This window comes from Bubalus kerabau, chromosome X (assembly GCF_029407905.1).
Source record: "Bubalus kerabau isolate K-KA32 ecotype Philippines breed swamp buffalo chromosome X, PCC_UOA_SB_1v2, whole genome shotgun sequence".
Taxonomy (NCBI): Eukaryota; Metazoa; Chordata; class Mammalia; order Artiodactyla; family Bovidae; genus Bubalus; species Bubalus kerabau.
Window position 1 is genome coordinate 42,502,329 of NC_073647.1, and position 12,664 is coordinate 42,514,992.

Genomic DNA, 12,664 nt, shown 5'->3' on the forward strand with positions numbered 1-12,664 from the left:
AAGGAAAAGAATCGGTGGTGACAGTGGTAACTGGTCCCACAGTGGTGACCATTTCATGACGTATAAAAATATCAAATCAATATGCTGTATACCTGAAAGTAATATAATATTGTACGTAATTATAACTCAGTAAAAATTTAAAAAAAATTTAAAGCTGAAAAAAATTTTTATAGTAAGTGTGGACTTTAGAAGCATGCTGAGATCAGGAAGTGTAAGCACTGACTGGTATTAGATGGCGCTAGGGACTGGCTGGTACTTGTATTCGGTATCAGTGTAGCATCATGATTCTGCAAGAGAACATCCAATTATTCACAGATGTACACTGACTTAGGTAGGGAGGATGACACAATATCTGAGGTTCTCTTTACAATATTTCAGTCCTGTCCCGCCCGCCCCCCACCCGCCAAAAAAATAATGCACAAAGCAAGTATGGTAATGTTTTCCTAAAGCCAGGAGACAAATAACTGATGTTCAACTTGCTGTCCTCTCTCCTTTGACAAGAACTTTGGGTCTTGAAAGACTTCTGTAAGTCTACAATAAACCTTGGTTTAGGGATAGAGTGAGCAAACAAGCGGGCTTTCCTGGTGGCCCAGTGGTACCCTCCGGCCAATGCAAGAGACATGCTTTTGATCCCTGGGTCAGGAAGATCCCCTGGAGAAGGGAATGGCTACCCACTCCAGCATTCTTGCCTGGGAAATCCCATGGACAGAGGAGTCTGTCAGGCTATGGTCCAAAGAGTCAGACACAACTTAGCGACTAAAACAATAACAACAACAACAACAGCTTCTTTGTTTATCTTTGCATTTGTCGATACACAAAAGAAGAATCAAGAGAAAGATGCTTTGGGGAAGGTCTCACACACATGAAGCTGCCTGTGATATTTCAGCCTGAAATCTGGTCCACCAGAACTGCCTGCCCCAAACCATCTTCATCCAATAACCTCAAGGACCAACCACGAGAACTCACTGAGAGATCAACAGTGATAGTGTTGATGGCATGGACGAGTGTGTAGAGAAATAAACAGACTTTTGAGTCAATCACAAATGGTACCAGAAATGCCATCACAGTCAGCCTGGTGATGAGCTATCTGTTCTTACTCACTACTGGAGAAATAATGCATTTTAAAGTATTTTATTATTCCTTTCATATGCTCTAAGCACTCCATCAGCTTGATTGATACACATAAAGACACATTTTGAAAAATGAGTAATACTCCCCTGTTAAATATAATGAAACAGTAGCACATTGTAAGCTGCATTCTCCAGAATTCAACTCTTAACTTCATGTGGTATTTGGAAAGCTGGAGGGCCACTGACATTTCAATCACTGGACACCATGGCCTTACCTCCTCAATGCACAGGATTTACATTTACTTTCTAAGCTAAACATTTTAGTCAGAAGTCTTTTGAATGCAAAAATGCTATTATGATGAAAGTTTAGTTCAGTTCAGTCGCTCACTCGTGTCTGACTCTTTGCGACCCCATGAATCACAGCACGCCAGGCCTCCCTCTCCATCACCAACTCCCGGAGTTCACTCAAGTTCACGTCCATCGTGTTGGTGATGCCAACCAGCCATCTCATCCTCTGTCGTCCCCTTCTCCTCCTGCCCCCAATCCCTCCCAGCATCAGTCTTTTCCAATGAGTCAACTCTTCGCATGGGGTGGCCAAAGTACTGGAGTTTCAGCGTCAGCATCATCCCTTCCAAAGAAATGCCAGGGCTGATCTCCTTGCAGTCCAAGGGACTCTTGAGAGTCTTCTCCAACACCACAGTTCAAAAGCATCAATTCTTCGGCATTCAGCTTTCTTCACAGTCCAACTCTCACATCCATACGTGACCACTGGAAAAACCATAGCCTTGACTAGACGGACCTTTGTTGGCAAAGTAGTGTCTCTGCTTTTGAATATGCTGTCTAGGTTGGTCATAACTTTTCTTCCAAGGAGTAAGTGTCTTTTAATTTCATGGCTACAGTCACCATCTGCAGTGATTTTGGAGCCCCCAAAAATAAAGTCTGACACTGTTTCCACTGCTTCCCCATCTATTTCCCATGCAGTGATGGGACCAGATGCCACGATCTTCATTTTCTGAATGTTGAGCTTTAAGCCAACTTTTTCACTCTCCTCTTTCACTTTCATCAAGAGGCTCTTTAGTTCCTCTTCACTTTCTGCCATAAGGGTGGTGTCATCTGCATATCTGAGGTTATTGATATTTTTCCCGGCAATCTTGATTCCAGCTTGTGCTTCTTCCAGCCCAGCGTTTCTCATGATGTACTCTGCATAGAAGTTAAATAAACAGGATGACAATATACAGCCTTGATGTACTCCTTTTCCTATTTGGAACCAGTCTGTGGTTCCATGTCCAGTTCTAACTGTTGCTTCCTGACCTGCATACAGATTTCTCAAGAGGCAGGTCAGGTGGTCTGGTATTCCCATCTCTTTCAGAATTTTCCACAGTTTATTGTGATCCACAGAATCAATAAAGCAGAAAATGAAAGTGAAGTTGCTCAGTTGTATCCGACTCTTAGCGACCCCATGGACTGCAGTCTACCAGGCTCCTCCATCCATGGGATTTTCCAGGCCAGAGTACTGGAGTGGGGTGCCATTGCCTTCTCCGTCGTTTCTAGGTTACCACTGTCTTTATTTCAACATTGTCAAGTAATAATCATGACTTGTGCTGATATTATAAAGATACATAAATATTGCAGTGAACTGTCATTGTGCTCTTACAAATCAAGGATATTTCTACTGAAACCTTACAACCAACTTCTGTCTGACTTTAATACATGGAAAGATTAAATGATCACTTACATCATGGCAACCTCCAGGATATTTCACAGCAATGCCAAACATCTCCACTTAGATGTTCACTGTACATTTTACACTACAGTATCCTTCATCTTCTAATGGAGAATAGATAGAAATGGTTGCAACACAATATAAAAAGGCTAATCTTTAATAAACCATAAAAAATCCATGTTTGCAAACACACTAGAAAGAAAGCATAGTATGGATTATTTGAGTGCCGAATTATATTTACTTCAAATAATCTCAAATCACATCATTATTAATAAGCATACATACGTTGCTAAGAATTGTAACTTTCTAACCATCAACCCTCATCTCATGATTCATGCTAATATATCCATTTTCTATGTGTTTTAACTATGGAGTACTCTCTACAGTCATTCTCCTTTAGAGAAACTTCTCAAAACAAGATTGATGAAATGCCTTCTAGTATGCAATCTCTGATATTTACTTCGATTTAACTTTTGGTTAAATACCTTTCTACATATTTGTTACATCATTTCCATAGGTTTCTTGTATAAACTCTTGTGTTTTCTGATGCATGTTTAGGGCAAACCTCTTCTATCACTTGTTCCATTACTAGGGTTTCTCTCCAGTGTGTATTCTCAGATGTTTAGCGAGCCAACCACTAGGACTAAAGGCTTTGCCACATTCTGTACGTTTATAAGGCTTCTCTCCAGGATGAACTCACAAATGTGTAGTAAGAATTGAGTTCCGATTAAAGGTTTTGCCACATTCTGTACATTTATACGGTCTCTCCCCAGTATGGATTCGCTATTGTTTAGTAAGACTGGAACCCTCAATGAAGGCCTTGCCACATTCTGTACATTTATAACATCTCTGCCCCATATGAATTCAGTGATGTTGAGTAAGATCTGAGCACTGAATAAAGGCTTTGTTAAAATCTTCACATTAATAAAGCTTCTCTCCAGTATGAATTTGCTGATGTCGAGTAAGATTTGAGCGCTGAATAAAGGCTTTGTTACAACCTTTACATTTATAAGGTCTCTCCCCAGAATGAATTCGCTGATGTCCAGTAAGATGTGAGAGACGATGAAATGCTTTGTTACATTCTTTACATTAATAAGGTTTCTCTCTAGTATGAATTTGCTGGTGATAGGTTAGTTGGGAGTAACAGGTAAAGGCTTTGCTACATTCTGTACATTTATAAATGTAACGGAGAAGGCAATGGCACCCCACTCCAGCACTCTTGCCTGGAAAATCCCATGGACGGAGGAGCCTGGTTGGCTGCAGTCCATGGCGTCACAAAGAGTCGGACACGACTGAGCGACTTCCCTTTCACTTTTCACTTTCATGCATTGGAGAAGAAAATGGCAACCCACTCCGGTGTTCTTGCCTGGAGAATCCCAGGGACGGGGGAGCCTGGTGGGCTGCTGTCTATGGGGTCGCACAGAGTCGGACACGACTGAAGTGACTTAGCAGTAGCAGCAGCAGTACATTTATAAGGTCTCTCTGCAGTATGAAGAATAAAGCAGAGATAGGTGTTTTTCTGGAACCCTCTTGCTTTTTTGATGATCCAGCAGGTGTTGGCAATTTGACCTCTGGTACACCAAGGAATCTGCAAATGGTAATGAGTGAGGAAACCACCAGGTGATGGAGTCCATTCCCCTGGAGGCCGGCTGATCTCAGGGGGCATTCTTTTGGTTGTTAGCCTCCGGGATCTCCTGCACCAAGTTCTCCCACAATCACTCGTTCTTCCACCTGTTAGCTTCCTGCACAGAGCCCTCCCACAGTCCCTCTAGGAAAACAATACATGTGACTTGGAAACAAGGCCTACCTTCTAGCCCACGGGACTCTGCCCTGTCCTTCCCTTTCACCTCTCTTTCCAGGAAGCCCAATTTGGCTCCAAACTGATTGAGCATCAGCCATGAACAGTCACTGCCTCCAGCTTCACGCTGGTGTAGACTCAGAGCCTCAGTCTGGGGTGTCTACACACTCCGGGGAGTGGTCCACGTACAGACTTAAAGACCATCCACGTGTTTCATCGAGCTGTGTTCACATCTGCTCTCGGCGGGCATGAGATGTCCAGCTTTGCTGGCTTGGAGTCTTCCTGTCCCACTGGCCCAGCAGGAGAGACAGTTTGTATTGTTACCATCTTGTTCCCTTGGGGAACATGCACAGGTGACCATGACTAACTGCCTCGTGACCTGGTGTGTTTATCTCCCCAGCCCCGTGCTTACCTCTCTGGCTGCAGGGCTGTGGGCAGCCATCAGTCAGCCCTGATTCTCTTTGTTCTCTGCACGCTTGAGTCCTGGACACTAAGTCATCCACACAGGGGGCTAACAGGGAGAGACACAGACTGTCCTCAACTTCTCTCCCCAGAAAGAGCCCAGCACACTGTGGAAAACCAGCCTTTTTGTTAATTTTTCATCCAATGACTCCCATGGTATTTTTTCACCTACCTAGGAAACTAGCAAGAAGACAATGAAATTTCTCTCTGTAGATGGTACATGCCTGTCTGTCCCTTTGGCTCAGGCCTGAGATGTAATGTTTAGACCTTCATTGGTCATTTAAGCGGTAACACACACAGTCACTTCAGGGGTTCCTTGTCACAGGACCCTGCTGTGTGCACCTTGGTACTTGCAATCACCTTATTTATTTCTCTTATCACCTGATTCTCTCTCTCACAAACACAAGCACACGAGTATAAGGATCCTGTTTGCCCTGCTTGTGATCACTATATTTCTGATGCATAAAAGAATGCTGAGCAGGTAGTTAGCACAGAACAAGTATTGGTTGGATGAATGCACAGATGAAGGAATGCCACAGGTGAACTCAAGAAGTCATATGTTAATTTACAGTGGTTGACACAGGGTGAAGGACTGAGGGGAGGAGAACATTAGCGCATGACAATGAAGTGTCTCTGCAGAGTTCAACTCCTTGAGCTCAAAAAATTACCTAGTGTTAGCCTACTGGCCTGCATCCACACCCCAACATCTGCCGTGAAATAGAGAAGCCAAATTAACAAATCCTCCATCCCATCACTTTCAAGGTCATTCATCTTTTCCTTCCTTCCTTCCTCCTTAACTTCCTTTCTATTTCACACACGCACAGATCTCAAGATGTGTCCCTTTCAGTTTCATAGATTACTTTTCTATTGAGCACATCTTCTTAGTATGAAGATCCTCCCCTAATGGTTTAGAAAGTGATTTTAAAGTATCTTTCTTTTTTACTACATTACCTATTTTTTTTTATTTTAACCAGGACTTATATCATTTAGAAGATAAAATCTGTCCAGAGATTTTAAAAATGTCCTTCCTCAGAAATGAAATGGCAAATTGAATCCCCAGTCTAATAGACCCATTTATTAAGGAAAATCAACACATCTAGCTTCCATAGGTTACACATTTTTTGCATTAAAGCTTTAAGTCACTCGTCTAGGCTGCATACAGTGAGATGCATAGATGCTAAAAGTAAAGTGCAATGAGTTTTGGCAAATGTTTGCATGGGTGAAACCATTGCAACAAGACCCAAAATGTCCTTCATGTCCTTTTCAGCCAGTTCTCACCTTTAGAGAAATCTAAGGATCTCAAAGAACCCCAAGGGCAATAAAACAAAGGAAAGTCACCCTGGGATACAGCACAGCCAGACTACTGAAAGTCTAAGAGAAGAGAAAAAGCTTAAAAGAGCCAGAAATAAATAACACATTATGTAAAAGTGGATAATGACAAGATACATGACTGACATCATCCAAAAACTATGGAACCAGAAGAAGTTGGAATGACATATTCATGGTGCTGAAACAGAGTTCTTCAACCAGAAATTCTGTACCTAGTGAAGCTGTCCTTCAAAAATGAAGGCAAGCATAAAAGCCATTTTAAGACAAAAAGTGAGAGGATTTTCAATCAACAGATCTTCTGTGTAAGGAATGCAGAAAGAAGTTATTTAGGGAAGGAAAATCACACAAAAGGCAACTCAGATCTATAGGACCCCAAATTATGCAGAAATAGCAAATACAGGAGTGAATATAACCTCCCCCAGCCCTCCTCCCCAGCAGAGTTCCCCAGTCCCTGACTGCATTCAGAAGCACAGCTTCCTCCTCACCTGGCAGGTGTGGAATGTATTTGACAAGTAGCCAATACCTGCATATACAGAAGAACATGTAAACCCAGGTCTCCTGTTACCCACAGCTTTCCCAGCCACCACCGAGTAGGCATCATACTCCCTGAATCTAGAAATGCTCCCTTCAGAAAAGGACTCCTTTTTCAGACCAGCTACAAAATGACCAAACTCGCTTTGCCTCCTGAGGCTGCAATGTGTTTAGCCACGGGGATGACCTGTGCTGGTCACTGAGTTGCTGTCCCTGCACTGGGATGGGCAGCCACACTAGGGCACTGGCATCTAGCCAACTGAGAGATGTCACAGCAATTCTCAAACATAGGCCTGCGACTTCCTAGGTGGTTCAGTGGTTAAGACCCCAAGCTTCCATTGCAGAGGCACAGGTTCAATCCCTGATCAGGGAACTAAGATCCCAGATGCCTCAAAGTGTGGCCAAAAAGTAATAAAAAGGAAACAAACACAGGCCTACCTCTTCAGGAGGTCATTCCACCAGTGACTACTGAACTCTTGCGATGGCCCCCTTCCTGGCTGCCTGCGTGTTTCATGCCCGCTGATGACCACTCCAGTCCTGGAACTGCCTGCCCATGCACATCTGTCTTTGCATACCTCCATCTCTCTCTGGTACACTGGCTTTTGACCTTTGGTAACTGAAACCTCCGGACCACTAGCTAGCTCTGACCGTTGAGTTTCCACACTGCTTTGGTGGTTCAGAGTTCCATCATTCACGTAGCCCTTAATCATTCCCCATGCATTCTAACTCTTGATGGCTGCACACTTTATGCCAGCAATATATTGGCTGACGTGGTGACAAAGGTAAACAACACAAGGTCCCTTCACTGGAAGCTTTCCTGTTTCCCAGGGGGTAAGGGGACAGCTGATTGATTTAAGTATCAGAGAGGGTGACAAGGTGTTCTAGAGGCTTAAAGTGAGAGTCGCTCAGTCATGTCCAACTCTTTGTGACCCCATGGACTATATATAGTCCATGGAATTCTCCTAGCAAGAATACTGGAGGGGGTAGCCTTGACCTTCTCCAAGGGATCTTCCCAACCCAGGGATCAAATCCAGGTCTCCCGCATTGCAGGCGGATTCTTTACCAGCTGAGCCATAAGGGAAGCCCTTAGTAACTAAAGTATGTGTTAAAACTGATATACAACTAAATCAAATAAAACTATTTTAAAGAAATAATTTGGAGGGTTAAGCAAACTATTACCTATTTTAGACCTATATAACTAAAATAACCTTAGGTGTGCAATCACCTCTTTTAATGCAACATTGTACAAACCACATGCAAACACTATCTTAATCTACACACCTTCTCTGTATGAGTTTTCTTCCTCGACAAAATTGAGAACACAAAGCATTCCTTACAGTTGCTGCCAAATAAGCTGAAGGTGTACATATCTCGCCTTAACTGATGGACTTAAACTCGATCCACTGGTTTGCACCCTGGACTTCAAAAGGTCGATCATTGCAGTAGATGTGATAGCTGAGTTCTTCCAAAGGTGGTTCAGCATCAGCGGTAGGAAACTGGGGAGCATGCTCAATTTCTTTTCTCACTTCCACATCAATGTCCTTTAATTTTTCAACAATGGCATGATTGCTGTTCACCATCCTGTCCTTGAGGAGCATGATAGGGTCACTCTTACTCCTAACCTCCTGAATCTCTTCTCGGGTATGGTAACTCACTCCAGGATCACTCATGCTGTGTTCATGGTAACAGTAAGTCTGCAGCTCCATCAGTATAGGCCCTTTTTCAGATCTACAATAGCAGCTGCAAATTTTGTGGCCTTCTAAACACACAGGATATCCATTCCATCTACCCTCAGCCCAGGAATAAAGTCACCTATCTTGTAGTAATCAGTGCTGGCTGCTGCTCTCTCCACAGAGGTTCCCATCCCATACTGGTTATTCTCAAAGATGAAAATATAAGGCAATTTCCACAAAGCTTCCATATTTTAAGCTTCGAAGATCTGACCCTGATTAGCAGCGCCATCGCCATACAAAGTCAAACAGACCTCATCTTTTCCATTATACTTACAGGCCAGAGCAATCCCAGCTCCCAGGGGCACCTGAGCTCCCATGATGCCATTGCCTCCATAGAAATTCTTGGCATACATATGCATCAATCGTCCTTTTCCTTTAGCACAACCACCTCTTCATCCTGTAAGCTCTGTGAGAATCTCCTGGACAGAGAGTCCACGAGTAAAGGTAAAGCCATGAGCCTGGTACTCTGTGATCAGATGGTCTGTGGTGTTGATGCCAGCCTCCAGGCCTATACGACAAGCTTCCTGACTATCACACAAGTGACAGAAACCACGAATAATGTTCTGTTTATACAGCTGATCTGCTTTTAACTCCCTTCGGCGAACAGCCTGCAACATCCTGTAGTATTTGAGTCCATCCTCCCTGGTAAGCACTATAGTGACAGGAGGGCCCTCTTCCAGCCAGTGAAGATCACATTTCTTCATTTCAAAAGTAGCATCATTTGCAAAATGACGGGATGCCACCAGCACTCTGCTTGCCGGCTTCTGGACGACGCCCAACAACATGCGAAGAGCGGTGAGCATCTTCCTCATGGAGCACAGGCAGTGGCTGTAGCTGCAAACCCCCAACGAGCCGAACACTATGGCCCAGGTGAGTCCAAGTCTCCTTTTCTAGAGGCTTAAGGCTTGAACAAATGTGCAGCTTTTCACCAGTAATTAAAGATTATCAGATAAACCAGAGAAAGACCAATACTGTATAGTATCACTTATATGTGGTATCTGAGAAAATACAACAAACTAGTGAATATGACAAATAAAGTAGCAGACTCACAGATAGAGATCAAACTAGTGGTTCACACTGGGCAGAGGGAGGGGTAAAATAGGGATCAGGGGGAATAAAGCTATTAAGGGATTAAATGAAACTGTTATCAGACACAAGTCCGTGTGCCCAGCACACAGTGAGACCAAACCAAAACGCTGAAGTTTGGAGCAGAGAAAGATGTATTGCAGGGCTCTGCAAGGAGGCATAAATGCATGCTAATTCTATTCATTTCGCAGTGTATTTATATTTATATACATTTAAATATCTCTTTTCCATTGCTACTGAATTCCTTATTACCACATATATTTGGATAATGTTTATTTTAAATATGCTAGTAATTGTGCTTTATGCTCATATATTAGAATTAGGATTCTACTTTAAGTAAAACTGAACACTTTGCAATGGGCGTTCCTATTTCTTTTCTATCATTTATTTTCTGTCATTCAGATGCTATAACTGCATAAGAAAGGGGACCCCATCCCAAGGCCTTCGAGGGAGCAGCCCCCTCCCCAAATTGCAGTTAGGTGCTCTTTGACTTGTATCTCCAAGAAAAGTTAAATCCACAATCCTCGAGATATATATATATATATATATATATGTTCACAAAAAATATATATATAAACATGAATATAACAAGTTCATTACCAATGGTTTCATTATTCTTGTTCTTTCACAAAAGGAAAAAAAAAAAGAAGTTCCAGGGGAGGCATTAGAGGGCTTCGCTCCATTCCTGAAGGTAAAATATTTTCAAGAGTGTATAAATCTGAATGATTGTTCCTTAGAATTTCAGAACATCCTTTCAGCATCTTCTTCAAATTCCTTAAGGGCTTCATGGTGACATCTAACTATCAGCTCAAAATGTCCACTCACAGTGTCTACTGATCAGGTTTTCTCAGGTACAACAGGTTCATGAACAAGTGTCCAGGGGTTGTCTGCTTCCTCAGCACAGAGCTCAGTCCTGGCAGATCCCATCTCTCATCTCCAGACACCGTGAAAAGCCTATTACACATCTCTAGAGTCTAACAATTTTCAATTAAGCTTGATTTCTATTTAATAATTGGACAGATGTGAATACTTCTGTGAGCAGTTTAAATATACATTTTTGATTTTCATGAGACACTCCAGGATGACAGTCCAGTTGGTGTTTTAGGTTGATGTTTTTATATTCTTCATTATGGCACCCCACTCCAGTACTCTAGCCTGGAAAATCCCACGGACAGAGGAGACTGGTAGGCTGTAGTCCATGGGGTCGCTAAGAGTCAGGCACGACTGAGCGACTTCACTTTCACTTTCATGCACTGGAGAAGGAAATGGCAACCCACTCTAGTGTTCTTGCCTGGAGAATCCCAGGGATGGCACAGCCTGGTGGGCTGCCCTCTGTGGGGTCACACAGAGTCGGACACGACTGAAGTGACTTAGCAGTAGCAGTAGCATATGACACTATGGACAGAGGAGCCTGGTGGGCTACAGTTGATAGGGTTGCAAAGAGTGGGGCACAACTGAGCAACTAACACACACACACACACACACACACGCACATGAAAACATCTTTAAACCAGAAAGTAGACAGCCATTGTTTTCTACTTGTTAGTTTATAAACAAACATAATATTTGTGCTTCCATTATATTGGTTATCAATACATTCTTTTAAAACATTAGGTTATTCATACATTCTAAACTTTTCTGATCAAATCTTTTGTTCATTATCCATTTGAAAAGTATCTGACATAATAATGGCCCCCAAAGATGTCCACACTCTATAATCTCTATCTAATCCCCAGAAGCTAAGAGCATATTTCCTAATATGGCCAGGCCTCGTGCTGGGCAAAATGTCCTCACTTTCCTGCCTGAGACACAGATGTGGGCAAGAAATGCTGATTCCTGATTGTCACTGAGATGTGATTGTTTGTTATGCAGCAAAAGCTGCCTGATACACTTTCCATCTCAGCATCTTGTTGACTTTCTCCACAGCACTAATCACAGTCTGTAATGGAATTACTTCCTTGTTTACTACAGTCACTGGAGAGAGAATCCGTGAAGGCAAGAGGCATCTTAATGTGCCTAATGCAAGCCCAAAAAGTGCTGGTGCCACCAATGCAGGAACTCTCTTGAGGCCAAGTCGATCTGTTCTCCATCTGACCCAATATTGCTCTCTCTCTTAAAAAATGCTTCTCTATGAAACAAGTTAGAAACTTCAGTTTCCCAGTTTTCAAAGTTTGGGATTTGGGGACTGACTTAAAACCAAACAAAAGACAAAACAATTCTTCCCTCGGCAAGAAAAGATGACACAGGAAGAGGCCACTTGCTAAAAGATTAGATGTGACTTTTAGTTATATTCTGTAAAATATATACAAAATCTTAGTTATATTCTGTGACTTTTAGTTATATTCAGTTATAATCTATTTAGTTATATTCCCATAGTTTGTCATCCTTGACTCTTCTCTGCCTGACGGGTCCCATCAGTGTCTCAGCATCACTAACAGACACTAAGGCTCCAGGGAATGTGATGATTTAAATGTATGTCCCCTGAGGTTTCCTGCAGGAACATTCCTGCTTGGCTGAAACTAAGCTGGCACTGGGAATACAATAATGTCCCATCATTCGTTCAAGTAAAAATGCAAAATTAGGTATTTTTGATTCACACATTTGAAGACTCGCTTTTTTCCGGTCTGTGCCTGGCCCTAATGAATTGCTGGATTTTTCTTGAAAAATAAACTCTCACAGCTCTTAGGGTTGTGGGAAAGATTATGGCAGACAAACAGTATCTAAACTGCTCAATAACTGCAGAGTGCTGTTTTGAAAACATTAAAATCGCAGGTCTCTAGCTGTCTGCCGAGCACTAAACAAAAGTTAGCAAAAGGGACGCACAAAATGACCATTGATGTTTCACAAAATGAGACCTTTCTTTCTAGACAATTAATTGGTCTCACTAATCGAATCCTTTCTTGAAGCCTGAGGGCTTACAGGCAACTTTAAG

The 12,664-nt window shown here is 42.5% G+C and overlaps 1 pseudogene; it reads right to left on the reverse strand.

Moving 5' to 3' along the window:
* Window positions 1–8,289: 8,289 nt before the first annotated feature.
* Window positions 8,290–9,458, reverse strand: LOC129640435 (pyruvate dehydrogenase E1 component subunit alpha, somatic form, mitochondrial-like; annotated as a pseudogene).
* Between the last annotated feature and the right edge of the window lie 3,206 nt (window positions 9,459–12,664).